Source organism: Contarinia nasturtii, unplaced genomic scaffold, assembly GCF_009176525.2.
Source record: "Contarinia nasturtii isolate CC-2019 unplaced genomic scaffold, AAFC_CNas_1.1 Cnas_scaffold_928, whole genome shotgun sequence".
Taxonomy (NCBI): Eukaryota; Metazoa; Arthropoda; class Insecta; order Diptera; family Cecidomyiidae; genus Contarinia; species Contarinia nasturtii.
In genome coordinates, this window is record NW_022198275.1 from 742,252 (window position 1) to 755,311 (window position 13,060).

Below are 13,060 nucleotides of genomic sequence, written 5' to 3' on the forward strand. Positions count from 1 at the left end.
CACAAGCACAAACGAACGGTGTTTTTTGTGTGTGTCTTCTTTGGTTTTTTTTTTCGATGCAACGATAACGAACAATTCAAATTAAATGAATCACAAGCGGAAAATGTCTCGAAAATGTCTGTTCATCGAATGTCATTTGTGTGTGTGTTTTTTTTTCTATTTCTTCTGAAATCACCACCACAACCTCTAAAGATTGAAATGATTGCATAAAATGACTTTTACAGTAATTGTCCATTATAAAATCGCGTTGCATTGAAATTTCAAAGACAAATTTCATCAAATATTTGAAGAGGAAAAAACGGCGACAAATTTTTTAATTTCAAATGATGCAATTTACTTCACTTTTTTCATGACGTCGAATTCATTAGAAATTCCACTTTGAATTCATTTAGGTCTGTTAATCTTCTATCGAGTTTTTGTTGAGTTTCAAATCGAACATTTTCCATTTTGTGCCCGAAGTGAATAAATAATATTGACGATGAAAGAATTCACATGCTCCATATTATTTCTCAAATGTCAATATTTGTGTTTCACATTAAATTAAGAGATCGGTTGCTCTGCAACCTGATCACAACAACAACAACAACAATAAGAAAAGAAAGCATTTTTGTGTCGCATTTTTATTGTTAGGTGTAATCCAAAATGCACACACACATTATCATCACAATGAACGGCAACGATTCCGGTGTGTATGTGTATGCATTGAACGTACAAATTGTCATATCAATTCCAAGTTCATACATTTCGTTTTAGACCAAGAAATATTCGATGACATTGACATGAAATTAGAGTAGATGAAATTATCTTCTCGCTCACATTTTTTTGCCTAGCTTAAAATTGTACATCCTGTTTTATTTGTTGACTGGTCGAAAAATTCATCAGTGAGAAAATGATATCAAATAACAGAGATTGTTTGCTTTTCCGTTTAGGGTTCGATGCAAAAAAAAGAACGAAACTATGCATCGTCATGCGAGGTGTCGTTTTTCATGTATCGTTGAAAAAGTGGACAAATTTCGAACGGTGAGTGCAAATTATCATGTTGGGAAATCATAAAAAAAAAACATTTGAAAAAATGGATTGGCCGTATAATTCGCTTTGCGCAAACAATGTCGAATGCATTGCCCGTAAAAATGGTCGACCTGAATGCAACACACACACACACACATACCGATGACGCTGTATCGATCCTCTGGATGCATTTATGCATTGCTGCCTACCGTCGTTTCTTTTCATATATACACCTTTGGCTCTGTACTCTATCTTCTATCGTCTATTTTTTTACTTTATTCTATGTCTTGCAAGAGTCTTGCATTGAATGAAAACTCACGCGTTACGCTTGAATGTGTTTATGATTTAAAGTCGAGATATTTTGTACGCCCGACGATTATGATGACTAGCCTTAAACAAACAAAAGTGGCAAACAAGCGACAAACGTTGTACGAGATAAAGAAAGAAGAATGAAAAATTGCGTTCGTCCGGAATAAAAAGTATAATACGTATATAAAATAAAGGAAAAATCCATTTCACACGTACGCACACAGAGACACAACGGCAATATATGGGCCCAGCGCTTGTACGGTCCGAAATGCACACTGGCATAAATTGAAAAGTGAGATAGACACATTCTAGTTCTTGTGCGGTACGCGCACGCGAAAAAAGTCGCTGTGTGTGTATGTTTGGAAATGGAAAAGATCAAAGAGAATACGTGAATGTTGTGATTGAAAAGAAACAGAAAACAAATGACGATACGTTGCGGCTATCTTACATTAATCGCTATTCGAACTTTTTTTTTGCTTTTTTTTGTTACTTGCTTTATTTCGCCTTTTTAATGAAAATGTTGCGTTCAATTTTCGTTGAACGGCGTTGAAGTTAAAACCTCATAAGTCTACATGTGATATTTTAACTTTGTGTGTTGGAGTATACAATTCCGTTTGATCCTAGTGCGATACGTGCCTGCGTCTTTGTGTTTCCATCTATTATTGCCGAGTCGCCTTTTGAACTTGCCCAAACCTACTCACATATACTTGCCATTCAACCTCATACACGTTCTGTGCTATGCACATTGCACATTGAATGAATGTGCCAAACAATGAAATTGATTTGACGTTCATAATACCTCCACGTTGTACAGGCACCGCACTAAATCGCAGTTCGGATGATATGGTCAACAACAAAAAATTGGATTAAATGTTTTCTATTGAAAAGTTGCTACTTTGTGGTCGGCAACCGATTTAGTTTCAATCGTTTATTCATGCCATACACACACACAAACAAAAACTTCACTCACTTCCGACTTACGGGAGAGCGAGAAAAAGGCGATTTTCGCCTCCTTTTTTTTCACTCCGAAATAAATTCCATTAAACTTTTGACTATAACGGTTTGATTTTGAGCCGATGATTTTAACGCCAAATTCGATTATAGACGAAAGACATTTAACAGAACCAAGGTGTTTTGTGTACCGTAACGCAAAACGAAAAGTTTTTAAAGCAGCAAACAAGATTATAATAACGGTTTTATTTGTTAGACGAAATGGTGGCGTGCATGATTCTGGCATAAATGAAATAAAGACGCGTCAGCCAGATTTGAAGAAATGCCTAATCTCTGTTGATGCCCAATCTCTGCTGCAAAGGTTCGATAGACAAATACTTTTTTTTTTTTTTAAAGTGTCATCATTTGTACGTATTGCATCATTTCACGCCATCCGATTTCATCGCTAATCGCGAGAGGACCAAACGTGTTGAACTTCCGTCCCGAACAGTGTTTTATGCATTCACAGCTACTGTCAGCAGTCAATTAAATATTTCAAATTGATTGTTTTTTTTTTCTTCATCGTGGATACGTGGGCAGAATCGATGCAGTTACGATGCAAACCAATATTGCTCTTTGGCACGGAATGCGTTACACCAATTCGAATGAGAAACCATCACGTCTTGGGCTAGAAATTTTCGCGCTGATTTTCTGCTTATTATTTTAATTTCGAATGAACGTGAACGTGAACACTGAATTCATTAGCGTTTAACAAACGATCACTGCGTTGTACGATGCAATTTTGTTTTTATTTCGTCTTCGTTATGTGTCTGTTTCATCTCTCGTCAATCGCGAACGAGAGTGCACCTCAACTGGATGGTCCTACGTAAAATTAATTAAATTCATATTGTTTTGTACCCATGCGATTGTGATCACATCGTCGTCGCTTCATTTGCCAACCATTTTGATTGTTTGCCATGCAAAAAAACCATTGGGAATCCAAGTCCTACGCAAATCTCCTCGTCGTCTCTCTCAATGGCATTCAACCAGCAAACTCGACCATTGTGATGTGCGACGTAGACAGAGAGAGACGTAAACTAAAACACACGAGAAATTAATGATAATTGCGAAATTTCGACTTGAAATCGTCAATTTTGATAATGATGTGTTGAATTATTGTTTCATTTTATGATTTAAACATGGGCTTGGCGCGCAATATTGCTGTTATGACGTTATAACTTATAAATTCTAGCCAAATCTTGTGAAATCGACCACATTACTCATTTCCATACATAAATTTAATAATATAAATTCGATTGCATTTAATGCACATTCTGTTGTTCTGTTCCCTTTCTCTGTGTGTGTGTCCATTCGATCGTTGACTTGGTTTGATTTCGTTTGTTGCAAAGGTGCAATCGAAAAAAAAATTTCGGTGCGGTAACATCAAACACACACTTCAAAACATTCTCTTCTTTCATTATTTTCTCAATAACAAACAATATTGGCACTTGAGAACGTCAATTCTAAACAGAAATGAAACAAATCCTTCAGATTTTTGCATTCTTAACAAATCGATCTTTTGGGCAAAATACGTTTTCATTTGTATTTCACATGTAACACTACTACAGTCATACTGCATAAATGATCGGAGCACATTGAATGGCCTGAATGCATTTTTCCAAACTTGCATTTATATGAGCTAGAATCAAAGAGAAGCGACACTCAATAAGGCTTATCGCAATCTGCATCTTCAGCGACTATTATTTGTTTGTTTTCTTCTTTCTCAATCACTTTCTTCGTTTGAAATGCATCAACATAATATCGATTTCATCAATATTCGCATTGCAAATAATATTACCATTGATACTGAGACACATTGAAGAAAAAAAAGAATAAACTACAAAAAAAACTATTATTATGCAATTGGGTGTCATGTTTTTGCAAGACAAAATGCTCAATGTTGTACTTATAGATTAGAATTACGAACGAACAAAAAGAAATGTTCTCACTTTTTTTCCGTTTTTGTCACATTTGATTTAATTTGGATCAATGACAAACACCACTTTTTCATTTTGTGAAAATGAAAAATCCGAAACGTAAAAATAATTTTGAACTAATTTAACAAAAGACTACTACAAGGCGTGTTAAAGAAAAGAAGTAATTTGTCCGTCGGAGAAGAGTCCTTTTCTCTCTCTCTCTCTCTCTCTCTCTCTCTCTCTCTCTCTCTCTCTCTCTCTCTTTCTTTCTTTCTTTCTCTCTGTGCGTTCCTTTCATGCATTGAATTTTTGTTTAATGAATTGGTGCCAAAGTGACCACTTAAATAAAATATTTACACAATAATAATGCTTTCGTTTCTTTGGGAGAAAATTCACTCTCTTTCACATTTTTAAAAACGTGTGTATGTGTGTAATTTTTTAAAAAAATGTTATTATTTGTCGGGCTTCAGCAAAGAAGCATACATTCATTCATTGTGTGTAGCGTAGCATGTACGAAAACCATCTGTGAAGCAGATCGTCGTCATCATTGTCGTTTGTCATACAATTGTAATTAGACAATCGTTAGAAGATGAAAAAAATGGTGTAAAAACCATAACACGCTAGAATTACCTTAGCCTCGTGAATTACAATTACGGGACTCGACAAATATCGACACTCACATCCACTAATTGTAAACATCATTCAAGTCGCAATCGAAAATTAAACACACACAAACCATTCAATGTGATCATGATGCGTGCGATTTGGGACATAGTACTTGCACATTCATCGTTTAATATTTTTCTTCTTCTATCTCCGTCAAGAGTGTACAATAGTGAACGCGAATGGTTTATTATAGCCGTCGACAAGCAAAAAAAAATCACTCTAATAACAGTCATATTTCACTTCCATTTGTTCATCTCCTTTAATAATTCCAATTGTTTTGCGTTTTCTTTTGCGCTCTCAGCCAATGTGCTGTAATTCATATGTTTACGTGTGAGATATTTGAAGTGAACGATGCGCATGGTCGCTATGCCGTTCTTTCGTTATTTGTTATTTTATTTACCTTTTTTTCGTGAAATCGCCACACAATCGTACAGAAGATTGTTCAACCACTTATCTCTAATTTATTGTCTTTAATTCGGTTCAGTGTTTCGCTTGATGACAAATTCCGAATTATGAATTTATGAGCATCAGCACTAGAATATAACAGCAACGATGACAAGATTGTTTGGAGAAGAGAAAAAAAGGAAAACTCCATGTCGCGTACATTGACAGTGAAATTCACATTCGGTTGATTCTCTAAATCGCTTCACCAACAATATTATTTTATAGTTAAATTATCTGCAGTCGTTTTTTTCTATTATCATCTTCGGCAGTTTCTTATTTTATTTTATTGCGCTGTCCAATTTATCCAGTCGACAATAAATGAAGGCATCGTGATTTTCGATGTGAATTCGATTTTTCAAGCAAAGTTTTGTTTGCTGAAACTAACGAAAATCAAAGCACTTAAATCTTTTACAAAAATCGAAATGAACGATGCATATTACAAGCATTCCGATTTATTTAATCGAACTACAAATGGCCAAAATGAATGAAGGAAACAAAGAAAATTTTGACAACTTACAGCCATATTCAAGCCCAATGCCTGAATCCAATGAGTTCGTGTGCTCTGAGGAGACAGAGAGAATGAGAGACAAAGAGAAGAGAAGAGAGCAATTCTTTAATGAGAACGTTCATTGGATTTTGGGTGCGTTGGACGAATACACGAGCGAAAATGCGAAATCTCAGAAAATTGCAGTAATAGGTAATTATGTCCATCACGTTGTTGCAATGTTGTGTGTGGCGCACACTGTCTATATGAATGGATCAGTGTCTGTTGCTTCTCGCACACGTTGAGCTGCATGATCGTATGCTGCTGCTGCTGATCGTCTGCTGTTCAAATAGCATGTGCCTGCACCTCTTGCCGTTTACACATTCTTTCGCTTCAAAGATATTGTCAAATCAATTGTATTTTTTTCATTCGCAGCGATTTCTCTGCAAAACAACAGTATATGCAGTGGCTTGAAACGAGAGAGAAAAACTTGAAATCATAATTTTTTATCACTGTCATCGCGGCTACACAACAACAGTTTTTTTTGTGTGTGTCTTGATTGAATCGCGCGCAAACCATGTTATAGCCACACGAATGAACATTACGATTCGATGACCGGTGAGCTGAACGCTTGTAATTATGTTTTGAAAATCATTGAAAGAGAAAGAAGAAAAACAATTGTCAAGATGATGAAAAAAAAGGTAATATTATTATGAATGAACACAAATGAAGAATTACGTTAATGTGCATGCTTTTGTTGTCTCATTAAAATCAAATCGGATCATCGTCCAACGATCACTCTCTCGCACAAAACGACAGAGACAAAAATCGGAACCGAGTTCCCGAAGGCAGTGTAGCGGCGAAAAATTGCCTCGCGCTTTGACAATTTCATTGGGTACTTTGTTGAGTTAACCAATGTACACATTTTATTGTGGTCCATACACATTCCGCAATGTAAAATATGCTGACTGGATACGCTACCCGGTAGCCATCGAAGCGATAAAAGATAAAATCCCGAGAAAATGATGATTATTTATCGCAAAAGACATCGCACTCTTCGAACATGAAATTCAAATGGCTCGAATGCACGCACTCCGATTTATTTGCGCTTGCATGCAACGGGCAAACAGTAGCTAACAATTACTTGGATTATGTTTTAAGAGAAAAGATCATCGGCGCATGTGACTCACACACCAAATCGAAAATCAATTGAGTGACATTAACGATGAAGCGACCGCAACCGAAATCGAATAAAGTGCATCGAAAGAGCGACCGAATTGAGAAAACAAAAAACCAACTGTCAGCGCACAGAAAATTAAATGATCGCAAACGAACGAATTCTACAATGTGTATGAATGTGCAAGTGTGCTTCGTACACGGTTACACGTAAATAGCGTGAGCTCAATAATGATTGGTATTAAATCGTATCAGCGGTTGACTGTGGCATTTTTACGGGTAGACAGTTGCTGTTACATCGACAGCACTTGCTTTATTGGCCAAAAGGAATCCATTAAATTGATTGAGAGATCCAATTCATTCGATAAAGCAATCGATGAGTGCACACACACACATGCACCACATAATCAAATAATTAATGTAATAAAGTTATAAGTTTAGCGATTTTAATTGACATTATTTTGAGATTTAGGTGATCGATGATGACGTTCCATTGCAGAAGACCTTCACGCAGCATCGTCATGCCAATGTGATCGCATTTTATTTCTTCTATTTTAAATGACCACTTAAACGTTCCTTTCGCCGATGCCTTTGTAGAATATGAGGGGAAAAAAAAGCTATTTGACATTAGTCAATCACATAATAATCGGTTCGTTGAAGATACTTAATGATCGGCAACGAAACGGCCAATAAAATATGTATACGTTGCAGAGTAAATGTTGTTTCAGTAGCAATATGTACACAGTGACGCGATGTTTGCATTGGAATTTCGCATTAGGCCAAATCAGTATGTGGGAAAATCGTTCACATAACCATTAGAATAAATGTAAATTACGGAACCGAGTCATTAAGCGCGTGATTTCAATGCGCGGTCGCTTTTGCGATGCACCAAACGTAAAATACATTACGAAACTTACAATAATGTTTTCTCATTTCGAGAGTAGTAGTGCGCGATTTTTTTTTCTCTCTCTCTTCTTTCGTCTCCTTCGATTTGTGGAATCATTCTTTCGAATTGTCGTGCAAACGGTAAATTTGACGATTTCGAAAGTGAAAACCTCGTCAACGAATGCATTTCCTGAATTGAGTACATGTGCGATCCTCACGTTTAATTAGACAATTTGCCGTTTAAATTGTTTCACTTCATTGCATTTGGTTATCCGATTGAATGTCGATTTGCATGCAATTTGTTGCAAATCATCAGCAGCTTCCAAAAGTGATATCGAAAAAGAGAGAAGAGTTACGAGACATACATTGAGAGAGGGGAGCGAGGGGAGCGAGAAGCACAACATTCTACATTGAAGATGATTTCAATGATTTTACATCAGAATTGCCGCACAGGCACAGTGATTATGTCGACTTATTCCATAAATCACACATTTCGCAAATGACAGATCGATACGAGTTGGAACGATGTTGAACAGCGGCTGAATGAAACGAGCACATTGAGTGAACCGCAAATTGAGAGAATCATTTAAAAGCCATAATCTCTGGCAACGTATGTCTTGCTCTGTGCATTTCCTTTGTGCCCAAAGTGTATTGATGTTACTGAAAAGTCGATCCAAATGAAATGCACAATGTTGTTCGTGATTTTTTGCCAAATTATCACCATGTCTTTTTTCGAGTATACATTTTTCAAATCGTGGCATGACATCCGTCTGAAAATAAAAAAAAACAAAGAAAAAAACCGATGCAAATCGAAAAATTGTGCACAAAATGAATAAGCAGTGAAGCGTTCGCATGAATATGTTTTTCATGTGTCGTTGTTTTGGTATACCGACAATGCAAACGGTAAAAACGCGTCAAACTTATATATTGAAATGAAAAACATATTCAATTCAACCACATCATATAATCGCGAGCATTCATTTTTGGATTTTGACTGACAAAAAATTGCCACACATAAAACAATTTAACGTAAATCTTGGCAAATGCGATTGCTGTTTGGATGTGATGTGCGTCGCTTTTTCCTTGTCAACAACGGCCCAATACACACACACAAACGACGGAGAAAGGTTTTTTTCTGTTGTTTCGTCAAATCATTTCACTCAATGGATCACAAAAATGTATCTTTTCTAACGGTGGCTGCCGTAAATCGATTATACTCGATTACCACAGCTATTAGAAACGGTACTTGACTACATCCAATGCTCGGTGATTTTTCGCTTTCGCAGGCCCAAACATATTGACATATTTTCTTTTAATTGCTTTTTAACATATTTGTGGGAAAATGCAGCAAACCCAAATTGTATGAGAGCAGAGAATCGTGTGTGCGAGCCACTACAATTGAGGACTTCATGATGCAATTATCGGTAACAGTCAATCATTACACATTCAAATACAACAAGAAAAAAAAACAGTCTCAGATCCTAAATGAATAAAAAAATGTTACATCTTTGAAATCACTGCAAATTTAAAAGATTTGAGCATAACATCTCAAAGAAATGGCTATTTTGTAGGAAACATGAAGAAAACCAATTCAATTAATTGAATTGGTTTTTTGAATTGTATGTTTGTGCGTTTTTCGTGTATGTTTTTGTGTTAATTCATTAATGATCACTTTCAAATGTTATCCACCAGAAAAAAGATCCAGTGTCATTTTCAGCACACGATCCGAGCGATGAATGAAACCATTCATACTTTCGTAATATTTTTTGCAGATTTTTCAATTGCTATTTTCTCTGCATTGAATTTGTCAGAATCATGACGATGTGAAGCACATTTTTACATGAAAACCACTTTTTAGTTGATTGGTATCGTTGCATGCAGAAGTTAGCCTGCGTATTTGTTGGTCGTGGATCATTTTGTTTGAAGTTTATTTGAAACATTTTAATTGTGTGATTACTTGAAACAATTTGTTTGACTAAAATAAAAAAAAAAATGCCGCAAAGAAAAAAGAGAGTTGGGATCGCATTGGTGACAGGCGGCATTCAGCGCACCTATTATATGTTTGTACTGGACTTTTTTCTACTTCGAACTGTCATTCGAATCAAATATAGCAAGAAAAAAAGTTGTGTTTAACATTAAGTAAAACATATAAAATGTGTCAAAATAAGCGATATTATTTGACAGCCGCCATTTGCTACCAGTGTAAGAAATGACAAACTATCATATACCATGTGCACATACATTGTAAATAGCAGACGTGGAATTTGCATTCGAGTTTTTTTTCGTGATTAAGTCACTCAATTGACGTGCGATACAAAGAGAGCACGACAGAGAGAGCGAGCGAGCGATATATATAATAACACACCTTAATATTGTGGCAATTTTATAGCGATGGTTCGAATGCTGTTAAAAGTCTGCGATCATTTGAAAATTAATTAACAACAAATTGAAGTCAAATATGGGCGATAATTAAATCATACTAATTTGATGGTATTTGATTTACCAATGAATTTTACTTTCGAGATGTGATTTTATCGCCAGCATCGAAACATCGAGCAAAAAACTCATGATACATACCGTGCTTCATTCAATTAAAATAAAATTTAAAGCTACACAACACACGTTGTGTGAAGAGAGAAGCAAAAAAAACGAGTGTGCGCTCGGAAGAGCCCGACGAGTGCTTTAAATGAGAGAGTGTTGAGTTACTGCAGTGCAAAAACTACCGTGTCAGTTCATATCAGTGCAAATCAAGTATTCATTAAAAGCAGCACTTGCGGTATATATTGTCTGCATATGTGCGGTAATAACAGACAGATTCAGAGTTTTGTTTTCGTCTTTTCGCTCGTTTCGAATTATTTGTTTTTTTTTCTGCTTCAACCAGTCACGACAATTACTTTGGCACAGCAAAATCAAATTCTAAGCTCGAATCAAGTGATGATTGCATTTTTCTTCCGCCGCTAGAGTCGAAGAGTTCTCTCATTTGGCACAACAATAACCCTCTGCTTAAGCATCGAAGTCATTCTCATGTGAAGCGAGAAAAACAAATAATGAAATATTGCTATCTGAAAATTTCTGATTTCTTCATGTTTTTTTTATTCCTATGATGTATTTTTCTGGAATATTTGGCAATTAAAGAAAATATGTTGAAATCATTTTATCTTTGATCTTGGCTATCGAATTGAACGAGAAATAAAAAAGAACCATCGAAACTAAACGAATATGACATTTAAATGCCTTCTTCAATGAAAATAACCAGCGGGAAATTTGAATTTCAGCTTGTTCATTAGTTCACGACTTTCTTTTGTGTCCAGTTCATTTGTTGATCGCTTTCAAATGTGCGATTTGCATTTTGCTCCTTTTCCTTATCTCTTGTGCGCTATCCACACTCACACGAACCCATAAAAAAACTATACACGGCTAGCCGAATGCCAAGAATTTTTTGCCGGGCAACTTTGACAAACAAAAAAAACTTAATATTTTTACATAATAAAACAAGCAAACGAGAGAAGCAACAAAAAAAAAAACAGAACAAGAATGAGCTGCATCATGACTTAAGCGCTGTTGTTGTGAAAGCGAATAATGCAAACGCTAACAAGCCCGTTGCATGCACACTGCGCACGAAAAGTGTTCTCATCGACTTATTAGAGGAGACGAAACGAAGCAAAGCAAAAAGTAGCAAAAAGTTTGCATATATGTATATATGATTTGATTTCTTATGGAAATTGAATGAAATGAAGACCAATCGAGGGGTAAGAGAGGAGCGGGCGTGAATCCAACCAATGCTGAACAATAAATAGAGAGACAGAGGCTAGACAATGAAGAACCAACTGTAACTTATCAATGTTGTATCAAAAATTGAATGTTGTTGAAGTATGAAACTGAAAAAACACACACATTTTTTTCACATTCGTCTATGTGAGAGTGATTCAAATTTGATTCTGAACATTCTATGTTGTTGGTAATTTGGTCGTGCTTGTATGCATCGCGTCTCCCTTTGACTTGTACGGCCTGCAAATACACTGCACTGCATTTGTTTGTTAAGCCATTTTTCGTAATCACAATTTTCAACCCAAAACAAAAACATACCTTTTGCCTGATGTTACATTTATTTCGTGATTTTGATTTGGTCGCTTTGATGATGGTGTTGTTGCTGTTGTCGCTGCTGCTGCTGCTGCTGCTGCTGCTGCTGCGATGATCCAAACTCCACTGCCTCTTTTTTAGTCGTCGGCCAAATCCGTTATCCATTTCATTTACATTAAAATATTTAATGGAAAATGCATAGAAAATTTGTGGACTCGATTTTGATTTGTTTTTTTTTTCTCCGCTCTGCTGTGTGTCTAATTTCAAATTCTGCCAGAATATCAAATGAGCTAAAAAGATATGACTGACAAACCCAGGCCAATATTGATAGCATGGTATTTCTCTGCGCTTTCTATGCTGAAATGAATAAAGTCTATTCTGTTGGAATAAAAGTCTATTCTGCATTTTAGTCGATTTCGATTTATCGATGCGATGTGAATCCGTCCCGTAGAGAAATGGGCCGTGTTCGTATGATTGGTGCTTTGTTTCGTATGCATTCATATCGATCGATTCAATTATTCGTTACACATTTGCTGGCCATCCGCTTACAAACTCACTTACACACACTCGCATGGGCTATTGTGCGGAAAATCACATTCCTTTCATTTAGATCGCGATCGATCTGATCTTATACTGCGTACGATTCCTGCTGCTGCCTGAAACTACTGATTCTTTTTTTTATTGGAGTTTTATTGGATTTCGATGTTTCACATGTGATCGATTCAGTATTGCCATTAAATGCTTACGGTGCTTTCTGACAGTGCTCTCCCTCTGTTCTCGCGTACATATATGCAACAAATTGACCTCGACGGTGACCAATAAATTTCCGTTTGCTCTCTATCTCTCTCTATATATAGGTGAGTAAGATTGCTGGATCCATACTTTGGTCGCGGATCATGCGAAGAATATTAAGTGAATTTCACCAACTTGAGACACTGCGATGGTAATAAAACAACGGTACAACAATAATCATCGAACATATCGTTTGAATAAATCAAAATCATTCCTACATTCTGCATGCCAAAACACAACACGCTAATAAGGCGATTTCAAGCCTGCGATATTCATAGTCAGTGAGCACTCTAAAGAGAGCAACAAGCCC